This window comes from Pyxicephalus adspersus, chromosome 2 (genome assembly GCF_032062135.1).
Source record: "Pyxicephalus adspersus chromosome 2, UCB_Pads_2.0, whole genome shotgun sequence".
NCBI lineage: Eukaryota > Metazoa > Chordata > Amphibia > Anura > Pyxicephalidae > Pyxicephalus > Pyxicephalus adspersus.
Genome location: NC_092859.1, coordinates 78,850,769 through 78,875,172, shown reverse-complemented (window position 1 = coordinate 78,875,172; position 24,404 = coordinate 78,850,769). Strand labels below are relative to the sequence as shown.

Genomic DNA, 24,404 nt, shown 5'->3' with positions numbered 1-24,404 from the left:
ACTGCTCTTAGGAAAAAATGTGTCAAAGAGAATTAAAACAGAAATGCATAGCCTACAATTCCAGTACACTTCTAAGTGTAGTCATTTAGGCAACCATAGAAAGGTTCCATCAAAGTTATATTATAAAACTCCTCAGCTGAAAATATAGTATTTTTTTTTTAGAGTATTTTTTTACAATTAACAGCCAATGAAACAAAAAATTACAAGCTAATTCACAAAGTTCTGATAACTCTGATGCATGAATTAGGAAAACAGAAGCAGATCATACAAATCAACATTTGTATAATTAATTCATTACTAGAATCATAGTTACCAGTAACTTTGCTTATTGCTAGCTTCAATATTATGTGTTTAATAGGAATACAAATTATCTGTTTGTAAATCTGATATTCTTTTATCAATGGTCAGTAAACGTGAAATATAAAAAAGCAATTTTGGGTGCACTATAGAGGGCTTAATTGACCTCCAGTTTCTTATCGTTCTCCAGAATTTTAAAAGTTAAAGCTCTTTCTGAATTTTTCTAAGAATCCTTCCCTTCTGCAGAAAAGGCAGCAATGGGGAAGCCAGAAATTTGTAGAGAAGATGCTGCTTCAATGATAACATTAGAATGTCGGCAATTATGAGAAAACTTGTTTGAATGGTCCTTACAGTAAAAGTTTTTATTTCTCTTTTCCTCAAACAGCTAAACTACCCTAAAATATCCTAGAAAACACTAATAATAATCCAGCAGGCCATGGCAGGCTTTAAAGTTGAAATAAAGTTAAAAAAATGTAAAAAAATATGAACAGGCAGTTCCTTAAATGCCAAACAGCGACACGTGATGTCCCTTCTGCAATAAAATAAACTTGCCTGTTTGATTGCAATTTTTTAAGAATTATACTAACATGCCCTCACTCCATTGTGAATGCTGCCATCTTTACCCAGGTTTGGGATCTTCAGCCATATTGATCGGTCAGGCCAGAATGACTCTCCTGAACATTAGCACACAAGTTTAATAATTCCCAGCATGTGCACATTGAGCTGCACATGCGCAAACATTGTTAACAAGTGGGTAGATTTTTTTCAAACCCAAACAACCTTCCTGCTTGTAGTTTTTTTTATTATTTTTTTTTTTACTTCATTCCATTGTAAGGGGTTTTATCACAAGTCAAGCACCTGTGTGATTAGGCACTGATAAAAACATTCCCTGACTGATGTGCCAGATACTTATCCCCAGACATTAAGTGAATAGGTGAATAATGGATTTACTGCTCCACAGCTAGAATGCAGTAAATGAGATTTGCGCTTGAGATCAGTCATATGTTATTTATATAGCCTTAACTCCTTCACCCCCTGCAATTTGCATAGTAACAGTGAATCATGGTGTGAATACCTTCATAAATATCATAATTTTTGAGACACACTCTAATTTTGCACAATTGTGGCTTTCAATGTTAGCTGGTGTTGCAAAAGGGAGAAATTTATATTTGCTAAATTTTCACAAAAATTGATTTTTTTTGTAAAATTTTTGCAAAATGCAGTTCATTTTTTTAGGTTAATTATAAAGCCCTATTTGTGGTGTTGGTGGTGGGGGAATGAGAGGGGTCATAGGTCATTGGGACCTATGGGCTGAAGAAACACACTCTTAAAATTGAATACCTGCAGAGTTATTGAATACCTGCAGAGTCAGGGTAGCAACATCAAATTGCATTTCAAGGTAATACCCAGCAAATTATATAGTGCCCTTTTTTTTAGGTATGCCTTTTTGCTGTTCTGGTCCTGTAGTAGTCATTTTTACCAAGGGCTATCTTGACAATGTTGGAGCATAAATAAGGAACATTAAAAAAAAAAAAACAGAACCTTCGTGGAAGGATCAGCAAAAATTCCTAAAATGAATGTGGGGAACATTGAATGATGAAAAGACGACTGGCATGTTAAGTCTTGTTTGAGATGTCAGTGCTTGGATTTAGATCTACCATAAGCACACAAAAAAACATTGACATTTCAAGGCTTTGACCACCATTTTAAAGATTGTTTCCCAAGAAGCTGTTGACCACAATGTGACATAAAAAATTTCAATAGTAACCCTGGTTCACGCTTCAACCATCTATGGATGAAAACACTGAAAACACAGCAATTTTTTACAATTCATATCTCATTGGCCTGTAAACCCTATGCTGGTGAAATGTAACTACCAATCAGTTGGTATGAATGACTCTACCGTGTAGATTTTCATAATAAAAAATATTTCTATTTTCAACATTTCAGATCCTAGTGATAGTTCTCAGCCAGCAAGCTGTTAAGTTAGTGATATCTAAAAATCTTATATGCTACCCCCATAGAGGGTGTACATTATTCATAGGCACAGAGACGAAAAAAGAAAAACACGGTGAAAAATGCATTATTAAAATAAAGACAAAAAAAACGAAGGTCATTCTTAGACCTTAATGCAAAGTAGTATTGACAAAGCAGCACTTTTAGAGTAACTGATTCAATATGAAAATTATTCTAAAAATTGTGTCATAAATGAATAGATAATTTATGTAAAATGTAGCTTCCTCTTGGACCTAAGGTACCTTTGGCAACCCTTCACCAAAAAATACAGCATGTCAGGTAACTATGTATCATGCAATCAATAGAAAGCAAACATATAAAACATACTGAATGTGTAAAACATTTATGATACATATAGAAAAATAGATATAAATTGTTCTTGTATTAACAGCACCAAAAAAATTCCCTTTTAAATAATTCTAGAAGATTCTTTTTTCATTGTATTCAGTTTTTACAACATTTTTTTAAATTTATTTTTTATGAATCAATACATTTTGTGACTACCTCAGACACCTTGGTTGAATATAGCAATAAAGCTATGTTCAGAACAGCCAAGGGGTTGCAGTGTGGTTACCACTTCCTCATGGCAGTGAATTGCTGCCAGAATAAAACCAATGGCATCTAGGCACATAAGGTTAAATCATGTTTTGGCTGAACAAGAACACTGATCTCCCAGCAGTACTATGTCTCATAGTACTAGGGAAGATTTAACTGTTAACAGTGAACAATTAATTCTCAAATAAAATTTGTTAGCACTTTGCCATAAAAGCTATAGACCTAATTTCAGGAAAGTTCATTTAAGTAAAACTAAAACCATGTTATGCTCACCCACCCCTGTTCCGTCATGGGCGCTGCCATCTTATTCCTTCTTCTCTTCCTTGTTGCAAAATTTGACCACCTTGGTTGCCTGGGCCATGATGTTGTAATTCCCGCATAGGTGATGGAATTCATTTAGTCCCAGCAACCATAGGAAAATGCACCAAAATTAGGAAATTTAGTTCCACTTGAATTATTGTCCTTAAAGGACAAAAAAAAAAATTTTTATTCAAATTAGTAAAATCTGAAATAGGCCAATTCATGACTTTCTAACACTATGAATACCAAATCCAGACTTACACACACCCCCATATGTTTTTAATTACACTCATTATATACCATTTAAAATATAAGTATATGTTTATAGTGCCTGTTTAGTGAAGTTGTAGGCATACATTTTTTGTGGAGATGTTGTCTAAGAGTCTTACCTTTATATAAACATTTAGCAGTCCATAATGCCCACATTTTTAACATAAGTCTGATTTGTACCAATTTACCTACAAATATTTCAGTAACATCATCTAAACATGTCAACTAGATTTGTACATGACTTCACTCATGTTTACATTATTGTAATATGTAAATTAGCACAAATACCTATTGACTGTCTAAGTGTTTTCAAATTAGGACATGCTGAGATGCAGAGATTAAATGCAATTGTGGTTCACTTATTTAGAGAAAGGAGTTAACAAATGTTATCTTTTTGTTTAGAAAAACAATGCTTAGACACTTTAATACATGTAATAAAGTAATGTAATACAAGCCATCTTTGGAGAATCCACTACAATTACATTTTTCTAAAATTATAAAATCCATGTTAAATTATTACCCCTCCGAGGGAACGCATGGAGAGGTTTAAAAACATAGTTCATTAAGGTCGTTAAATAACAATTAGTTAACTGCGTTCGAGTCTTTAATTTGCAAACCAGTTTGCTTAGGGATGAAGAGAAACAAACAACAGTTTTCTTTCAGAACAGGGTATGAAACTTGGAAAAAGGTTTGTTAAAATCCTTGCGGTGTATATACCGGTAGTTAACTTAGAGGAGATTTTATTTTCTCAACAAAAAATAGATTTACGCTTTATGGGAAAAACCTAGACCTTAGGCAATATGTCAGTGGTTTTTGTTATACACCAGACTGTGGACAATTTCAAAATCTGGGATATTATCTAGGAGCTCTGGGATGATTGGTTTGAGTTCTGATAGCTCAAATCACCAACCTCATGAAGCTACATTTTTTTTTGTGGCCTTCAAACACAGCACAGTTGCCAGATATTTGTGTTAAAAGGCAATTGGACAACTTTACGTGAATACTATTGATTTTAGAGAGCTACACCAATTTTTGAGCTATGATCCCATAGCTCCTATTCACTTCCTTCATCCAATAGCTCTTGTCTGCTACTCATCCTATGGCTCCCTTCTCTTGCCCATTCCATTAAGTTACACTGTAAGCTTCACAGACCTACATTTGTACATTTTTCACTGGTCTGTAAAGTTTTTTTTTTCTAGTAAGTGGTCAGACCAGATACCTAAATTATATTAGGGCAGCTGCATACCTGCCTCTTCAATGAACAATTTTCTGCATTCATTATCATTTTAATTTTTACATTTTAAAGAAAACAAAACTCAAAAGTAATAATCAATATATGGAGTGCCATCACTGAGCAGTCCATGGAGAAGCTCGCTCAAGGATCCGATAGCAAATTTAAGAAAGGCACTTGCAGCACATGTTAAAGGTGATCTAAACTCTAAACTTAGCCTTATAATTTTATAACACTCAGAAACTTGTACTGAAATGTCCCTCTTCTCAGGACCTAGCTGTATCAGCATAAATGCAGTACAAACAAAATAGCCACTATTTGTGTAAAAGCAGCCATGCTGTGTGCAGCACAGTACATCTTGCCATCCTATTTACCCCAGTCCTCTCTCACTGTCCAAGCACCTCACCTTTGATTCCCAATTAAGTTCCCACCAAAGTTTTCTACTCATTTAGGAAGCCAGTGCCTTACCACTCGAATATTTTGTGACTAATAATGCATTTTTAACATGATTAGGAACACGAATCTGTGATAGCGGTACAGGCTTTTGCACCACAGCTAACTGTGCTTCTTGAGATGTAGCCTGTTTCATAGCATTGTTCTTTAAAATGCTAATGATGCTGATTAATGATGAACTGATCTTTGCACCACAGCTAACTGTGCTTCTTGAGATGTAGCCTGTTTCATAGCATTGTTCTTTAAAATGCTAATGATGCTGATTAATGATGAACTGATCGCATGACCCAGGGGGCAGGGAGCAGAAAAAAACAAAACCACTCCCCAGGGCTTCAGACTCGCAGATGATATGTATCCTAAGAGCACTAGCAGTTACACTTGGCAGTAAATAACTTGGGGAGCAAAGCCAGATAGTGTTTTAAACTATTTTTAACTAAAAATAGTTTAAACTATTTGAACTATTTCGGGGCACTAAATAGGCTTGCGGTCCACAATGAGTAAGTAAAAAAAAAAATTGCAACCATCAATGGTTCCCACTGAAACATTTATTACAATACTTTGTTTTCCATACATTCACTGTGCTTCTTGGGTGATTTTACTAATATTACAATATGTACTTTACACATAAAGTGGTTTACATTGTAGCCTAAACAATTTTGTATCATACATGTTTCTTTCATTTCAAGATAACAATGTAACCTAAACATATTTGTCTACTGGAACAAATAGCATCAATTTTCATGGCCAGAAAATGAAAACGAAAGAGTGGTGCATTTTTCATTCATTTACAGCTGTGCAAGGAACTACTGCTGCGATACTCAGGGGTATGCTGTGCCTTTAGGCAGCATTTTTTCATTTTCCAAAGTTTGGCTTCATTTTTGCAAGGACACTTGAAAAAAAGCTTCTTACTGACAACACAGTACAGTGAAACTTAACTTTAGGATGAAAGAAATGTACCTAAATTTGTTTTCTGACACAGTGACTGCATACTGTGAAAAGAGAAAGTGTACAATACGAACACTTCCATGGCAAAATCTATCTAACTGTAAAAACAAAAACTCTTACTATTGAAGGTAAAATATATAAAAGGCAAGGATATATAAAAATGATCAGGTTGGCTTGAAAGAATAATTGTACTACAAAGGAGTTATCATGGCAATGTTTTATTTCATATGACTACTATATTTATAATTGCCTACAGCTGAAAAGAAAGCTTTCAGAAGAGAAATATGGTAGCTGCCATTATTAACTTGGTTTGAAAGGTGGATTGTTGGAAATAGCCATCTTAATGTTTTCCTACTTGGCAAGTTGGCTAACCTGGGACAAGCATGTAGCTTTTACAGAATAAATGTATCCACACTGCGTCCTCAAGGCTTCTGACATTTTCAAGTATGCACATTATAACAAACATTACAAGCTTACCAAGTCAGTGCTTGCTCCTACTATGCTCCTGGCAACTTTTACTTCTGTTTCCAGCTATAGGCTGATCATATCCACTAGTCACGTTGTCCAGCAACTGGCATTGCATTATCTTAGTAGATACAATGTGCATGAGCATTCAGTGTACAACAAAAAAGTAGGAAGAGAAAAAAAGTTTAGTGGCGGAAGAGTCTTCCACTATAAACTCTGTTAACATTTTGTATACCTTTAAAGGGTTTACTTTTATAGGGTTTTTAATTTTATAAATGGTTTGCCACAACATTCCTCCAGGATTTACATGTTTTTGGTATTTTAATTAGTAATAAATGTTGGAAATGTTGTTTAAATTTCATGAAAAAAAGTATATATCTAGAACCCCAGGGTTCAGTAAACCTAAAATCATGCTTGATCAGGGGGATAACTCCAAGAATGATGTACTGGATTAAGGTTTTAAATCCTGATAAAGTAATAATGGTTCACCCTATCAGGTCCTGGTCATGTTAAACAAACTCTCAGTACTTTGTAAAAGGTTAAAAGAAATATTTTAATGGCTTATTTCCAACAAAACCAAACGCCTATGCTGGTGATGGTATCTTAATCTTTGAAATGTAACTTATAGTGACTTTGTATTTTCATTATCATCTTCAGGATAAAAATTATATTTTTAAAAATGTGTGTGATGAAAATGGAATAATATAATAACTTTAATGAAGCTTCCACCCAACCAGTAAGTAGAGCTCTAATTTCTTTTTTTAGATGTACAATATTATTGCATTGTTCATAGCTAAACTTAAAGAAGTCTGCAGAACATAATGAGTAATCACAGCAGTGATTCAGCACTTCTCAGGCGGTTTAGTCAAAGTTTTTAATCAGATGAACAGAACCTCAAAGTAAACTTAATCTACCATGCTGTCCATTTACCTAATCTAAAGTGTTTTTGGAATTCTTTGTCAAGTATTACATGTTCATTTCTCAAACAAAGTAATATAATAAAATGTTTTTCTTTTTCTCACATTAGTAAACTTAAATAAATATTGTTATAGGCTGGGGCTGATTTACTAGAAAAGAAGATAATTTTATTTTTGTAAAGTTCAATCATCCAGTTGTGTGTAAATCCTGTATTTTCTAATTCCCTTGCACACAATTGGTCTACTCTTCAAATCAACGCCAAGTACCAATGTTGTTTTAAAATGCAGCTTTAGACCCACTAGTAGCAAGACTTGAACTAGCAATTGATTGTCTACATAGTCTACATCTAACTAGTTAAAACATGTATTTATGGACTTGACTTGCACAAGGGAATAGTGATCCTGTAGCATAGGTTGAAGTGCTCAAATATCAAAAATAGCTGTATTATTACTAGTACCCTAGAATGTAAAAAATAGAATTTGGTTTGAATTCTCATGTGAATTGCATTGGTATATGCTTTTGTATAGAAAGTATAAATGAAAAAGGTTTTCCTTTTAAGTGTATCCTTTTTATTTTGCCTGAGATGGTGTAGGTAAACTACCCTATAACATTTACTGTTTGTGTTTCTTTTTGACCTAGTGACCATTGACACCAAGGCCAGAAGTGATAGGTACCACATTTCCTATTGTTATTAAACAGGAACATGGGAAATCTTCCAACTGGATAGCTGTAAAAACTGCATTAGCAGATTTCCCCAACTTTCAGTTTTTTTCTACTAAACATAGATGAAAAAAAAAAAAAAAAAAGATTTATAGTGGTTTAACCAACACACACAATTATATATATAGACATATCTATATAGTTTTTAAAAATGTGACCTTTACCTATTGTTTACTACAAATGAGTTAAAGGAAGAGTTACATGAATACTATAAATAATACATGAACTAGAAACCACACTTCCAGCTTCTTACAGTCCATCAAGCTATCCTGTCTGCCTTTGTCCCAAAGTAATGTCATATGTGTAAAAAACACATCATGACCTTTGTTTCACAGTACAGTAGTGCTGGAGGCATACATATTGCATGGGTAGATCATATCCAGTCCGCACGAAGAGCTGTACATGTCAGACAAAAAACGTTTTGCTGCTTATAATAATTTCACTTGAAATGTGAATGAAGTATTCCTAGTTAGTTTAGAGAGCAATTAGGGGCAATTAACAAAAAAAAATCTATTCAGGGAAGTATAAATTGTGTGATAAATCTATAGAAAAATATGGCAATTACTGACTATGGTTACCTTTCATTTAATGTATTTAAAAATAAATAAATGGATTAGAAAGATTTACATGAAGATGTTACATTCATGGTTTTTTAAGTATACCCACATCCTATGACTTTTCATACAGAACACGAGGATTCCTACATGCATTTTGCAAACTTTATATTCTGTTAAAGAAATTGAATTTTAAAATTTAATTTAAATATTAACCAATAGCAATATGTTTTGTGTTATGTAAACTTCAGGTATCTTCATGTCTAAAGATAAGGAACATAATAATTTGCAGCAGAATGTGAAATTGGAAGATTCAGATCATTAAAATCTGTCAACTTCATTAACTGTCAGAGATTATTCTCAACCTGTCTCACATGCGGTCATTAATGATCAATAACAACAGCTGCTGTGTATTGATTACTTCCTTTTGAATTATGACAAACTACGCTATCATTTTAAAGCATGTGGGAGTTAAACATCAGCAGAAAACATTTGCACAAAGTAAAATTTCAAAAAGTTTTAACGTGTCATAATGTTATTAAAAATGGTGTATTTATTGTAATGTTTATAGAAAATTGGGTAATTTATATTATTTAGGTACATTCATTTTTTGAATATTGAACCTTCTAAGTTTGTGAAGATGTTGGGAATTACGCTAGGTTTGTTTTGTTCCCATGCAATTTTGCAGTGGTATGGAACCATACTGCATATAGAAGAACAGACAGACATTCTTTCTAGACGTTTCTTTTCAGACGTTCTCTAACACCCGTTTCTCCCTTCTTTTCCATTTGCCCAAATTGCTTTCACTGGCCACATCTCAAGAATAAACATAAGAAAAGTAATCAAAATAACTTCAATTATAAATTAATAAATTATCTATGCTGATTTATTTCGGACTGGGCGCCCTTTGGTGGCACGGCAGGCAATGAGCCTCCTTCTTTGGTTCATTGTCTGTCTCCACCATTCCCCTCCTCTGTTTGAGCCTGGAATACACATTCCAGGGCCAGTACCTGTAAATTTCCAGGCATATTGCCTGTGCAGGTAAGGGTGGCAATTATGGGATTGACATTACAATACCACCGCTTTTTGACTCGTTCCCCCTCTCTTTTCTCCAGTGAGGGCAGAATGCCCTCTATCCACACGACAGTCATTTAAGAACGGAATGCCGACCTGTCCAGACCCTTTTTTATCTGGCCGTCGGCGTCCTGCACTGTATCCCACACATATCACCAGCAAGTTTTGAGCAGTAAGTATGCCATTCTATGGCTCCCTTTACTACATTTGAATTCCACTCACAAACCATTGTTCCCTGCTGAAACTGATCTCATCTATCCTAGAAGCAATCCCAGATTTCACTCATTTGGCGTTTACGCTCTGATTATCTGAACCAATAACCATATCGTATGTAAGTAAGTTAACTCTTTTCTCTCCATTCTTATAGTTCTTTAGATATTTAATTTTATGCATTATACCTAATTAGTACCTCAACTTGACTTTTTCTTTAGTTCTCTGGAACTGACTGTTCCCTGCTCTCAATCAACCGAATTGGTAAGTTTTGCTCTCTACACTGTGGGAGTTAGCTTGCCAAATGGAAGGCAACTAGCAGGACTGGATGCCACATCAGGGTTTTTAAAAAAAAAAAAAAACAACAACAAAAATTATCCCAACAGGATGGCTTAATGTCAGCCGGTTAAAAATCAAACACACAAGCACTTATCTTCAGCTGTCCTCCCGTGTCTATAACAGTCCATTTTCAAATAGGCAGAAAAACTAGAGTCAGCTTGTCTGTAGAATCTTGTCTCTCTCCCTCCCTCCTTCTTTCTCAGGAACACCGTGGAGAAGAATGCTCTCAAGCCCTCTCCATTAGAGTCTTTTTCCTCCCTCTGCTTCCTGGCAGCCATTCCCTTTTTATTTCCTCTGGGAGCTGCACCTGGACTCTTCTCCAGCAGTGGGGAAATCCTGGGATTGACTGCTGGAACAGCCACACTGAAATCCCTTGAATTATAGCCCTGAGACCAGCAACCTGTATGGAACATATCTGCCCTCTAGTACCTTTCCTGCCGGTTGCATTCAACACCTACAACTAACGTATATTTACCCACCAATTAACCCCCAATAAGCACTTTTTTATATATATTTCTGTTTTTACCTATGTAGGCTTGTACCATGAACAGGTCCTCTTTTCAACACTACTGAATCCCCTAATTCATAATCCTATTAACCTGATGTAAGCAGTTTATTTATTATAGGAACACATATAGATCCTACTGAATACAATTCAACGAACTCCACAAATACTACATAGGTGACATATTAATTACCACCTCTTCATTTTAGTACTCACCTTCCATTCCATCAATATTACCTCTGACTCTCTTGGACTAGTGTGCCCAAAATTATGTAAGTTTTTTTTGGCAACTTTTTCAAATACTTTTTAATAAAATCCTTCCTTCCCTTTTTTTATCTTACCTCCACCAATTATCACATCATTTCCCTTATGGTTAACATTTATTGGGGTACAGTGGCAGTGATCCTTGACAGATGTTTTCATCCTCATGAATTATATATGACTCACCTAGACTGCAATCACAAGCAATCCCCTGAGGAAGCTTAACTGTGAAACGCGTTGGGAATTTTGAGATTTATTTGAATTGTAACTCTCTCCTTGTAACTAATGTGACCACTCATATTTCTATTACATCACTTAGCTGATTTGTAAACTGTTTGTTATAGTGTTCAGTTGAACTCTGTTAGGAGCTACCGTATTTTTTGCCGTATAAGACGCACTTTTTCTTCCCCAAAACTTGGTGGGAAAAGTTAGTGCGTCCTATACGACAAATGTGTTAAAAAAAAAATTTAAAATATTATACTCACCCGATACCCGATCCTGCGTGTGTCTGGCTGCAGCGTGTCTCTCTTCTCTCCTCTGCCAGCATCGTGTTTTCTCCTGTCTGTAAAGCAAAGCGAAAGAAGCCGGCACAGCGCCACCTGCTGTTCCCTGTCCTAACTGCCGTACAATAGAAAAAAAGCACAGAGTGATCAGAAGGGGAATTTGAATGACAGAGTGAACAGAAGCGGAGTTTGAATGACACAGAGTGATCAGAAAGGGAATTTGAAAGGTACAGAGTGATCAGAAAGGGAATTTGAATGGCACATGAGTGATCAGAAGGGGAATACCGGTATGAATGGCACATGAGTGATCAGAAGGGAAATAATCTTTCAGAATCTTTTTTTCTAGATTTTCCTCCTTTAAAATTGGGCGTGTCTTATATTCCGGAGCGTCTTATATGGCGAAAAATAGGGTAATTTTGAACACATCACACTTAATTAAACTAAATCTTGTACTCTGCCTCCAAAAAGCCTGCTCTTCTTCCCTCTTCTCTATTAAAGCTGACAGTGTGTTTACAAAAAATGAAAAATAACTATAACATAACAGAAACAAAACTTTTTTTGTTCAAACTAAATATGTGAAAACAAAAATGTTCTTCGTTTTTAGTTTGCTTTTAGGTTTTATAGCAATAGTTTTTTTTTTTAACAAAAGTCAATACCATCATCATATCTTGTTTGCCCCAGAAAAAAATGCGTGTCACTGTACGCCTTTTGGAATGGCAAAAGTTATCACCCATTTATGTCCATTTGTGAGATATGCAAAATGAAATGGTTAAATTGCAGATTAAAAGATTATATATGGTTCATCAAGTATTTGAAGAAATGAAAGACACCTGTTGAACAAGTATATTGAAACTTTAAACCCAAAGTGTACAGAGTAGATAGTATTGCAAATATATCACATTGAACGAATGCAAATATTTCCCATCAGATAATAAAACAGCATAAGTATGCACTCGGATGGTTTGACAAGCATTTTCTAACTACTAATTATCATTTTGCCCCCTTGAGGGCTGACAGAAAATGAAGTTCGTGAAATGAAGGTAACAGTTGTTTGCTTCAAGAATGGACCATTCTAGAGATAACAGCAATGTTACAGATCTGTCTTGCCATAGTTATGTGAGGGAAAACATTGACAGGATGACTATCATTAAGAAGCAAGAATTGAGCTCAGTCTCTAACAACAGTCACGTACTACTGTTCATCAAATAGTCTATAGCTGTCGCTTCAGGTGCTGCAAAATAAAGGAAAGAAATTGTTCTCTCTAATAGGAAGTTCCATTTGTTATAAATGTATTTAACTCTTTTTACACTAACAAGAGCATGCAATACATGCTCACTCTCCTGAAATATTCTGTAAATTACAATGAAAAATTGTATTGTTTGAAATATTATTGTAATATACTTAAAAGAACATTGGAGATCTTTCTAAGACCAAACTGGCTTTGTGATCTCCTGAAGTAGTAGGGATCATCTATGAAATATGTAGAGAATAAAAGCCCAGCCAATATTCTCACATATATTTAAAAATAAAACTCCATGGATATGGAGGAATACAAACATCATATTCTGTAACTAAAGAAATGTAAATATATGGGATGTGGGTATAGGCAGGAGCACAATAATTAATTGGTTAAATTGAAATGTGCTTGTCAATCTCAACTAATCCCTTAGGTGGTGCTAACGCAGATACATTTACAACGAATACAGTTGTAAGAATATTATTTCAGGAATTCATGCAATGGGCCTGATTTACTGAAACTCTCCAAGACTGGAAAATTTAGCCTATCAAAATTGATCTAGATAATCCAGCAAACCTGTAGAAGATCTGAACCAGGATTGAAAAGATTCTCAAATGTGATGATTTTAAAAATTTCATGTTTGCTGGATCATCCAGATGACTTTTTATAGTTTTGGAGAGCTTTATTAAATCATGTTGACTAAAAGTTGTATTTAGTTTGTGTTTTTAGTACATGTTAATATAAATGAACCACTAATTAACACTAATTATACAAATTACATTTATTACACTTATTGCTCTAGTTATTTGTGTAACTGTCAACAGTCTCCCTGTTTTACCTGCTGGGGTCCAGCAAACCTCGTGCCCATCACCTGCTGCCATTACTGTGTTAGGAGTCGTGAAACTGTTCCACCTGCTAGTAGCAATGTGTGCTTGTACTACCATTACTTTGTACTAGCCTTTGGGAGGCTCTCTGCAGCATATAGACTTAATTATGCACTCTCGTATATAGACTTCCTGTTTAAAGACTCCACTACCTTTCATGGTTTTGTGCAAGAATTTCTGTCCAATAAGGCTGACTCTCTCATGCTTGCTGTTTTCATGACCTTCATGTCCAAAATCCTTAGGTCTTGACTTGACTTGACTGTTCCACTCCTAAACTGCTTTTTCACAGTTTTCCCCTTGACTTGAATGTGTTTTTTTTTTTTTTTGTGAACGTCACAGAAAGTCAATAAGGGGCTTTTTTTTGCTATGTTATGGTTTGTTATTTTATGTTTCATATATATATATAGTTACACCTTTTTTTCAATAAACACACATTGCTTCAATATGCAACAACACTTCCTAGTAAATGTTGCCTATGGTGATCACCAGCTTTACTGCCTGTGTATTCCATTAGCTATCTTTGGAGTACAGTTTTCTTTTCTACAGGGGGCATGAATGACAGCAAGTAGAGTTAGTAAACTATGCAGTCAATCTAATTCAAATTTGAATTCATTTAGGTTAGCAATTAAGACTATCTAGTAATGGATGTACACTTGTTAAGAGACAATCAGGTGCCTTGGTGACCTATCAAGGCTTGCAGAGCCTGCCATAGGAGACAGATCTCATCAGGAAGCAAATATTGATTTTATATTCAAATTCACCATTCTGATAAACTATGAGATGCTCCAGTGCTTCTGAGATATTTAACTCTATTGTATTTGTTGGTTCTCTTTGACTTGGCAGAGAAGGAATAACATGCTAAGTAGACCACAAGAATTACCAATAACCCAAGATGTCAGATGTAGCTTGTCTTTCTGATAGCCAATTACTGCAGCTCATTACATTGTGAAAGTAGAGAAAAAATTGCCTGCTCGTCAGTAAAGGCTGGAGCATCTAAATGCTACTTATCTATTCGTGGTGTTGAGCTATTAACCGTTATAATCCGACACGTTGTATAATAATACAAAGTAAAAAATGATGTTTTATCCTTTGTTTACAACTGTTTAACAGGCATAAAAACGATACAGTTATAAATATGTATGGTATGTGCAAGACAAGAACATCCACATTGATTTTTAATACAATTATTATTCATGCAAAACTATTGCAGAACAACCTTTTAATCTATTATATGTTCCTGTATTAATATGTAAAAATATCACTATTCAAAATAAATATCTATAATTTATAGCCTCTGGATTAGCCCATTTTATCCTAAAATAGAAAAAAAATCCTCATGTATACATCATATACCAGATCATATAGCAAATTTACAGTAGCCACATACATTCGGTCAACACTATATACCAATTATATGCACTTGAGTTCATCACTATGTACTTCAATGGAAGGCAATATACACATGATCGTTCATAATGGTTCAAGTGACCATATAATGAATGGATGCTGTATAAACAGCTATATGGAGAGGGGAGGGCAAGGACTAGAAAGGAACACCCTGCTGTGTATTTCTCCATAGGCAAGTACAGCAGTCCTTATTGTTCTGTTGTTCATGATCCACCAGGATGTAGGATTTAAGTTCTGATAAGAAATTCCACCAATCATGCTAGCTTGCGAGGCTCTTCTATTTTCGTCTACATGGCTCTTATGGGAGGTACTACTCTCCACTGTCTTGTGTTCCTGTTTTTTTTTTTTTTTTTTGTCAATACTCCAACCATTAGGCCACAGGAATAATCCCTTGATTTAAAGACACTACTTAAGTTTGTTTTCTTTTTCACTTAACTTTCTGCACCATCAGGTGTTCTTTGGTGGCTTCAATTCCATGTTACATTTTCTTAATTCCGTAACTGGAAGTGTACTTTCAAAGGACATATCATGTCACATGGAAATTTAAAACTGAGTGAGTCTTTTCGTTTGTAAGAGGTTATAAAACATACCTGGGACAGCACCATGGGGCCAGTGCTGAGAAAACCCATCTGCATCAGACCACTAAAATAACACTCATACATTACAAGCAGATGTTCTCATATCCAAAAGTTATCGATAAGAGTGAAAAGAGTGAACTTGCGCTTGAGCAATACCTGGTTAACAACATTCTCTAGGCAGGTAGGTTGTGCTTTCTTCTTGAAAGTAGTGAATTTTTAGCATGTTTTTAATCCTCAAAAAAAATGTAAACAGTAGTTGTCATAGGTAAGTTAGGGGAAGGATGATAGTGGGAGCCCAAGAACAGCTCTAACCAAAGGCAAAGCAATATAGTATCACTGCAAAATGTGTCCACCAACACCCAACTTTTGAAAGTGATGAAGAAAATAAGTTTAAAAAATACTGGCATTGAATTTATAACTTAACAAGATCAAGATGATGCGTCAGTGAACATTGTTAGATAAAGATAATTTATTTTTCTTTGATTCAGAATTATAAATGCAGGCCATGGTTATCATTCTTTGGGGGATGAAAATAAATCTAGATTAATGACAAGGCTAACAATGATAGCCCTGTTCTATTAAAACCAAAGAATAAAAAAGTTTTTATGCTAGATTCAGACTCATGCACTTAAGATGTAGCGCATATTTTAGATGAATTTTTGACATGCTTCATGCTGTTTTCACATTCTTTCAAAGACTCATTCTTTCAAATACCATGCATCAAGGAATCTATGCCAAATGCATTTATGACCTAGCACCATTAAAAAAAAAATGGGAATCCCAATGTGGCAACTCTTGATTGAATTTACATAACTGGTAACATTCAATTACCCTTCATCAATCCCATCATTGGGTACCCCAATTTGATATATCTATATTGCTGTGCGGACCCCATATCCTCCCTTCCTACCTTTCCCAGAGAGCGTATAAAGAATTATAATATCCAATATGCCATGAGCATGTTTGGAATTCCTAAAAATTGTTTTTTTCTAATGTACCATTTGAACTTGAATTTTATTATGTTTTACCATTTTATATCTTGCTTTCTTATGCTTTGAAACCTTTTATAACCTCTTATTTTTGTTAAAAAAATGTGAAACCTATGCATGTGGATTGATGCATGTCTTATAATTCACTGGTGTTAATGGACTCCTATTATTCCCATAACCCAACTTTAACTGTACAGTTTGTCAAAGGCATTGATAAAAGGCAACTTCCTCTGCACATGCTTTGATGCATGTCTTACCATGCATTGGTGTTAATGGCATCCTAATTATCCTATAACTCAAGTTTAACTGTATAGTTTGACAAAAGGTACTGATGAAAGGCAGCAACCCATTACCAATGGAACTACATAATTATGGCATCTCAATAATTGACCATCTAGTCATGTAAAGCAGTAAATTGCAAATGTTTGCTTGGTTGAATATAAGTAGGCACATTTGTCCATTTTGTGGAGAATCACACAACACCAAATAACGATAGCCTAGATTCTAACTTTGCAAGATAAAATCTGACAAACCTGTATGCAAGTATTCAGGCAAGTTGAGAAGTTGTGAATTGCTGAATCTTTTGATTCAATCGTCACTAATAATAAACCAGCAATACAAATAGGATTATTATTAGAACAACAATAGAAAAACATTGTGATACATTTTTTTGTTCCATGCATTTACCCAACAATAAATACAAAAAATCTGTGTCAAACATGAACTGATAAGTCTAAATATTGTTTATTTCTGTAAAACTACTACAAAATTCTGTTGTCATTTATATAACATTGTGTATTATTTCATCTAAACATACATTTACACATTTTCCTTTGACAGTTTGTTTCTTATTATGTCTTGTATTCATACAGCAATAGTTAGAATTGGTGATTTGTAATCAATATACTCAAACCTAAGAAGCTATCAATGAAGATTGCTATAACTCATGTTTATGAGTAATGAAAATAAACAAAATATGTCTATGTTTTACTATGGTAGTTGGAGTAGAACAGCCAAAGGAAAAGAGTCAGAAACTTTAGAATAGATATGGATATTTCCCAGTACAAAATACTTGTATACCTTTCGAATCAACTGATCAAAAAGAATTACAAATAAAATATTTACATGCCTTTAACCAAAAGCCTTGCTGATATTTCAGGTACATGTTTTTTTTTAAAAAAGCAGTCTTTTAAAATATTTATTGCTATACTCCAGTCAGCCTTTAAAACTACATGTTATGTGCCCATGCCCCGTTTATAAAGAGAGGGCTAAATGCTTGTTTAGATTGAAGGGAGGGGGAGTCAAGTGAATGATCTTTTCAATCTCCTCCAGCTTTAAAATTTGGGTGAATTTAATATGTACAGTCCAGGACTGCTGGTCCTGCATTGTACATGATGACGTTGACAGATGGATAGATTGAGAGGACTGGAAAGTAATTTAAATTTCCTTACCAGGCAAGACATTTGATGAAAAAAACTTGCATGACCTGTCTATTACTGAAGGGTTAAACTACATTGGTCTTTCAATAGAAAATCTCTTATTCACAACAGTTGAATCAGCTAGATGAAAAATCTGTATATATAATATGGTCATAGAAATATCACATTGTACAAGTTAAAGTATAAATATTTCAAAACATGACTGGTGTTACAGCAAAAACTATAACGGCTGCTTGATTGATTTGTCATTAATTTCCATTAGGCATTGCATTTCTTTTAGCCATGACAATAAATCATAAAGACAGAAATATATATATATATATATATATATATATATATGTATATATATATATCTCAACGTAAAGCTCTAAAAAACAAGTTGTACATTTTATGAACCAATAAAAAGTATATATGTGTAAATAACTTGGCTTGCCATATCGCTTCTAATAAAATGCATATACAGAAGTTGCTACATTACAATATATTTTCCCTTTTGTTTTGGCCTCATGCAGGTCTGGTGAACAGTGCATGAATGCATGTCACTCCTAATAGACAGTGTGTTACCATCTGTTCTGCATGAATGTTTTTTTACTGTTTATTAAACAAGTCTTCTGTGTTGGAGGTACCAAGATTTCTAACTTGTCAATAACAAATTGCAGTTGGTACATAATATATTCCTATCTGCTGCACTGACACAGAAATATTGGCTGGTATTAAATGTATTTATTTCAACAGAGGCATATTGCAATGTATGTATCCAGAAGACACCCTGAAAACAGATTGAGTGACAGTGCAATATTGTTCTTCATTCCTGTCTCTGCTTTATTCAGCTGTCACTGTTCTCTGCTTTTAATCAAAACAAGACGACAATTGCATGCTGTACACATAAATACTAGGATTTCTACCTTGTAATGTCCAATTTTGTCTGGATTGCTGTTCAGAACTTACAGTAAGGGACTATGTAGGGACCATTGAACCACACAATAACCCTGCAAAAGTGCTGCAGCGTATAAAGTCCTAGTTTGGGTCATTAGTAAATCTTGGTAATTTATACTACTGACCACAGTTGTACCACATACTTTAAAGCGGAATGTTCTCCTCCTGGGTTACACAGATTGCAATAAAACATAACTATAGCATTTACCAAATGTGGTATATATTAGATAATTGGTGTCCACCCCGACTGTCCATATCATTTGAGGGGCAACAGTAATGAGAAGAAGACACTCATTGATGCAGCCAGTGAATTATGTCTAGCATCCAGGCTGATTTACACTAAGTGGAACATGTCTGAAGATTGTTATCTATCCAGATCATCCTATAACTAATGATAGTTAGTCACATTCGGCTCTACTGTTTTTGTAATGTTGAAGACATTTTGCAGTTTTCCAAGCTGCTCTATCAGTTCTACCAGTGCAGGATAATACCCCTGCATGGCTTATGGATATGAATGTTGGGGTACTTTTCTAAACTGATAGAACCGATGAAGACTTTTCAAAAGGGTGAAGATTTGCTATCTTATGGTTTACTAGTGCAGTTGCATTTTATATAATTCATATATAAAAATTAAGAGCAAATATTTTATTGTTTCTCTGATCAGAATGGATTGACTTATGTACATCCCATTTAACGAACATAGTCTGTTTTAGAAGGAAAAAAAAGGCAGCTCTAGAAGAGTATCCTAAAGTAATTCACTCTGGGTTTGACAGGAGAGTAATCACTCCCTGGGGGAGAACATAGGGTACTGAGGATCACTGGCAACACAGGCTGCAAATTGGCCATTACATTAATCAACATCGGCTAACCCAGGCAAATGACACTATGGGCCATTTGTTTTAGCACAAGTTTTGGCCATATTTCTTAATTCTGTTGTTGATGATGTCTTTACAAAGTAGGTATTTGGAATCAGATTAACTTTCCCTTTTCAATGACTGCAAACACCCCTATGTTACATTTTCTGGAAGGCCAGAAGTATACATTATCTCTCCTAGATGAACAGTACAGAACACAGAACTCATTGCAGTCTGTTCAGCAAATAGAAAACTATTCAATGATTTGCATATTAAATATATATTTTCAAAAAAATATGGATTTTCTTAAGAAAACTGTCAAAAGAGCAATTTTGGGTTTTGTGGAGTCTAATCAAGCTGGAAATGAAATGAAAATCCCCTTCTAAATTTGGGGCTTGCACAATAGTCCTGTGCTGCTGTTACAATCTAAACCAAGATGTGCTGCGCGTTCCCTTTTTACTGTTGTACAGTCTTGTTTTCTAGCACATTTTTTTCTGTAAATATTTTATAAACAGGTTTTCCTTTTGTTAAAAATAATATTTAAAATCGTTAGCTGAATCTCAAGCAACAAAGTACAAACTTGCCTTTAAGAAATGCTACCTAGTGTATCAAATTGTGTTGTTCTCCCACCTGAGCGTGGCAGCAAATGACACGGATTTTATTATCCTAAAAGGTCATTATTGCAGCAGTGTTGCTGGAGTTTATTCATGCTTTTATGTATAAACACATTGTTGCAGTTTGTTTATTTGTATGAGAGAATAATGTCTTTGTTGCCCACCTCTAGTGACAACTACTCTTAGTCAGCTTAGGCACTTATTGTAGTAGTGCAAGGTAGAAAACCTTTGTGCAGGGTGAAACGGATAGTTGTATCACATTGCTACAGTAGTCACAGGCTTTGTGTCATGTGTTATTGGTAGTCTCTGCTGGGCCATAACTTATGGGAACTATTCATTGAACTTAATTAATAGAAATTCAGATTGAATCATGTATTAGGTTCTATGAACTATTCATAGAATATAATTTATAGAAAAACTGAGAAGTTAAACTTGGGGCTTTAACTAATATTTCCCCCAGTCACTCACTGAGACTATCAAAAACTTGAATATACCTGGCAGAGGAGATGAGCTGTGTGAGAAAATGAGAAAAACAGTAAAACAAAAAATAATTTACTGCACAATTTGCAAGATTACAGCATCTTTCAACTGGATTTTAAATTCACAAAGTAACACCTACTGAGGCTAATGCCTGAGCTTGTGCCAGCCTTTTAGATAGAGCGTTTGTCAGATCATTGACACTGATGATTTGCACAAAATGATTACCTGGTTTACGAAATGTAAAGCAAGCCTCCAGTGATCTCTCAAGCTGCAAGTACTTTGAAGTAATTCATCCTCAAAAGATCATAACATGTACATTTTCAGCTAGTTTATTATGGCTTAGAAACACTGTGCGCAGTTTCTACCACAGGAAATAAAGGGGTGAGAGGTTTAATTTCATTGCCTCAGTCTAGACAAAAGTGCATTTGAATGTAAACTTTCTGAAAGGTAATAAATGTTGTTTTTTTCACATTCACATTACTGAACATGCATGAAAATGATGAAATGATATTGAATGCTAGGTCTGCTTTAATATTACTTCTTTAGGTAACTTCCTTTCAACCTTTTGTGGTTAGTTCCACTTTAATTATCTTTGAAGATCTTTAATAGTAGATGTGTTTTGGCATCAGTAATCTGGCAATGAACCTCATTTCACAAAAAGCTAATAAAGTATCCCATCATACAAAACCAATGCCACATCCCAATTAACGATAATTCATACAAAAGAGGGAAGAAGTAGGGATTTTTCAGGCATAATATGTACAGCAAATCATAGGATTTTCAAATCTCTGATCTCTTTGTTTAGCGATCAGAGCACCCCACATCAAATCGTATCAGTGCCAGATTCTTCAGGCATAATAATTCTTCAGGAATAATATTTACATCAAATCATAGGATTTTCAAATGATTATGTATACACCTTTCACACTTTTTATCCAAAAAACAGCTTCAATAGGAAATATTTAAAAATTACAAACATGTGTTCACAGACATTTCTTTTTAACAGCTCATGTGCATTATTACATGGTCAAACTTTTCTTAACTAATTTTGTGGACAAAGCCACTTCTTCAGGAGAAATACAAGTTTTTCTATAAATAACAATAATCTTTAGTTAAAACATTGCATATATACATACAGCATCATTGAACATAAAAAGAAATGATGAAGGGTAGGTTTACAACCTAGCACGGGTTTATCCAAAATGGTGAAACTCACTTCCAAAATCAAACCGGAAATAGCATAAGAAATAGGAGTGGGGCCGCAGGAGGAACAGACGCCTCAAAGGACTACCTATTCACCTCGGTAGAAGACAGTACCAGAAACAAATATTCAATGTACAGTGATACCTCGGTATAAGTCTACTTTGGAATAAGTCCAACTTGGTATAAGTCCTGTTTGGACATGAAAAACTTTGCTTGGTATACAACCTTTGCTTGGTAAACAACCTTTGTGCTAGAACTTGTATGGGTAAAAATGAGTCATAACACCACGCGCTACCCTTATTTACCTCTCTCAAGACAAAGCCACGACTGCCCATGAGCGTCAGTACGTCAGTTGCTACCATTCAGAGAATAACACGCACTATAACTCTCTGTGATTTACATAACATCTCCTCCTCCTCCATTTTCAGCACCATCCTAGCAGGCACTCGACTCTTCTCAGCAAGGTAAAATGAGGGAAAATTTTCATTTATTTCATCTAATTGCTTTTCCATTTATGTATTTTAGTATTAGGCAGTGTTTAAATTATTTTATACCGCCCCATCAATGTATAATATGCCAATAACAATATGATTTCATGGGAACGGATTAATAATTTTACTTTTATTTCTTATGGGAGAAATGTGTTTGGTATAAGTCCTGTTTGGTATAAGTCCAAGGATCTGGAACGGATTAAGGTACCAAGATCAAGGTACCACTGTATCTCCAATCCTGTGAACTATCTATAGGTACTGTAGGTAAAATTGTGTTCTTTACTAAACCACTGGATTTTTTTTGTGGTAGCACTATCTAGTTAAAAGTGGGTAAAAGAATTTATTTGTTTTTTTGTTTGAAACAGTTGTGCTGCTATATAAGGACATCTGTACATACAGAGAAAGCGGCAGTAAGTTGAATATGGTGGACACATTGGTAACTATGGATTGTTTGTTATTGGTAGCAAATTTTGGTTTTGGTACATAAATAATTGGGCAAATTATATGAATTGGAACATAGTTTTTTTTATATGACTCTACACGTTTGTTTTTTTGGAATTTTGCATGCAAGCACCACCTGTGAGAGCACTAAATATTCTAAAATAAAGAACTCAACTTTTTCAGACTCTCCATTTGGTATAGAACACACTAAACTAATGCTTGACTCTGATAAAGATTTGGAAGATTTATGAGTTTAATTTATGATTTCTCCTAAGACGACTTTGAAATTCTAACATCTATATAGAGCAATCAGCTCTAGCACTCCTCAGCTTGCAATTATTTGTGTCTGCAAATATTGCCCTAGTCATTAACTGCATATATTATTGATGAGTTTTGTCCTATTATCAGGATCACTGAAGGAAATATATGTTAATGCGGGATTATGGGTCTAAGAATAACACTAAAAAAAAAAACAATGGAGCACATCGAGGCATATAAGAAAATGTATAAAGACATATCAAGCACATAAAAAGATCAAAAACAATTTAGGAGTACATTTACTTTGATGTAAGCATATTATGTTCTAAAGCAGAAACAGACTGCATGCTAGCCAATATAATTAATAAAACACATTACAATCTGGTAGAAAGCAGCAAGTGTAATGATACAGACCAAAATGATGCATTTTTATACCTATTATGAAGATATTTTGGAACGCAATCTGCTTTTCCTTGCTTTGTTTAAAAACAATACTAGTTGTAAATCTTCAAAATGGACAAGCAATTTATTATTTAAACACTATCGCCTCCACTACCAAGCAATTTATAGAAAAGCATTTACTAGTATGCTAACAATGTTGGAACAAAAATATCATAAATTAGCTTAAGCCACTACAGTAAAACAGTAATGTACTATTCACTCGACAAGCAAAAAAAAAAGTATTTATCAACATCTATAATGCATACAACCAGTCAGCACTTTTGGAAAAGAACGAGCTGTTTTTTTTTGCAATTAACCTGCTTGATGCCCATGAAAGACTCTGGATTCCTGTTTGTTAACTGAAGCTCAGTGTGGGGATTTTTAAAGATGTTTTTTAATGAAATAAAAATGAAGGTTAATATTAAGAAAATGAGGTTACTAGATTACCAGTATAAAGAATATTAGAACAGCATTGTATAGCATTGTGTGCCTAATGAAATCCATACCCACATGCTGCATGAGCAGCTGATTTTTCA

The 24,404-nt window shown here is 34.5% G+C and overlaps 1 protein-coding gene across 3 annotated transcripts in view; it reads right to left on the bottom strand.

Annotated features, from left to right (window-relative positions):
* Window positions 1-24,404, bottom strand: part of LOC140323816 (dynein axonemal heavy chain 3-like) — a 182,402-nt gene that overhangs the window by 91,428 nt on the left and 66,570 nt on the right. The gene's annotated exons all lie outside the window — the stretch shown is intronic.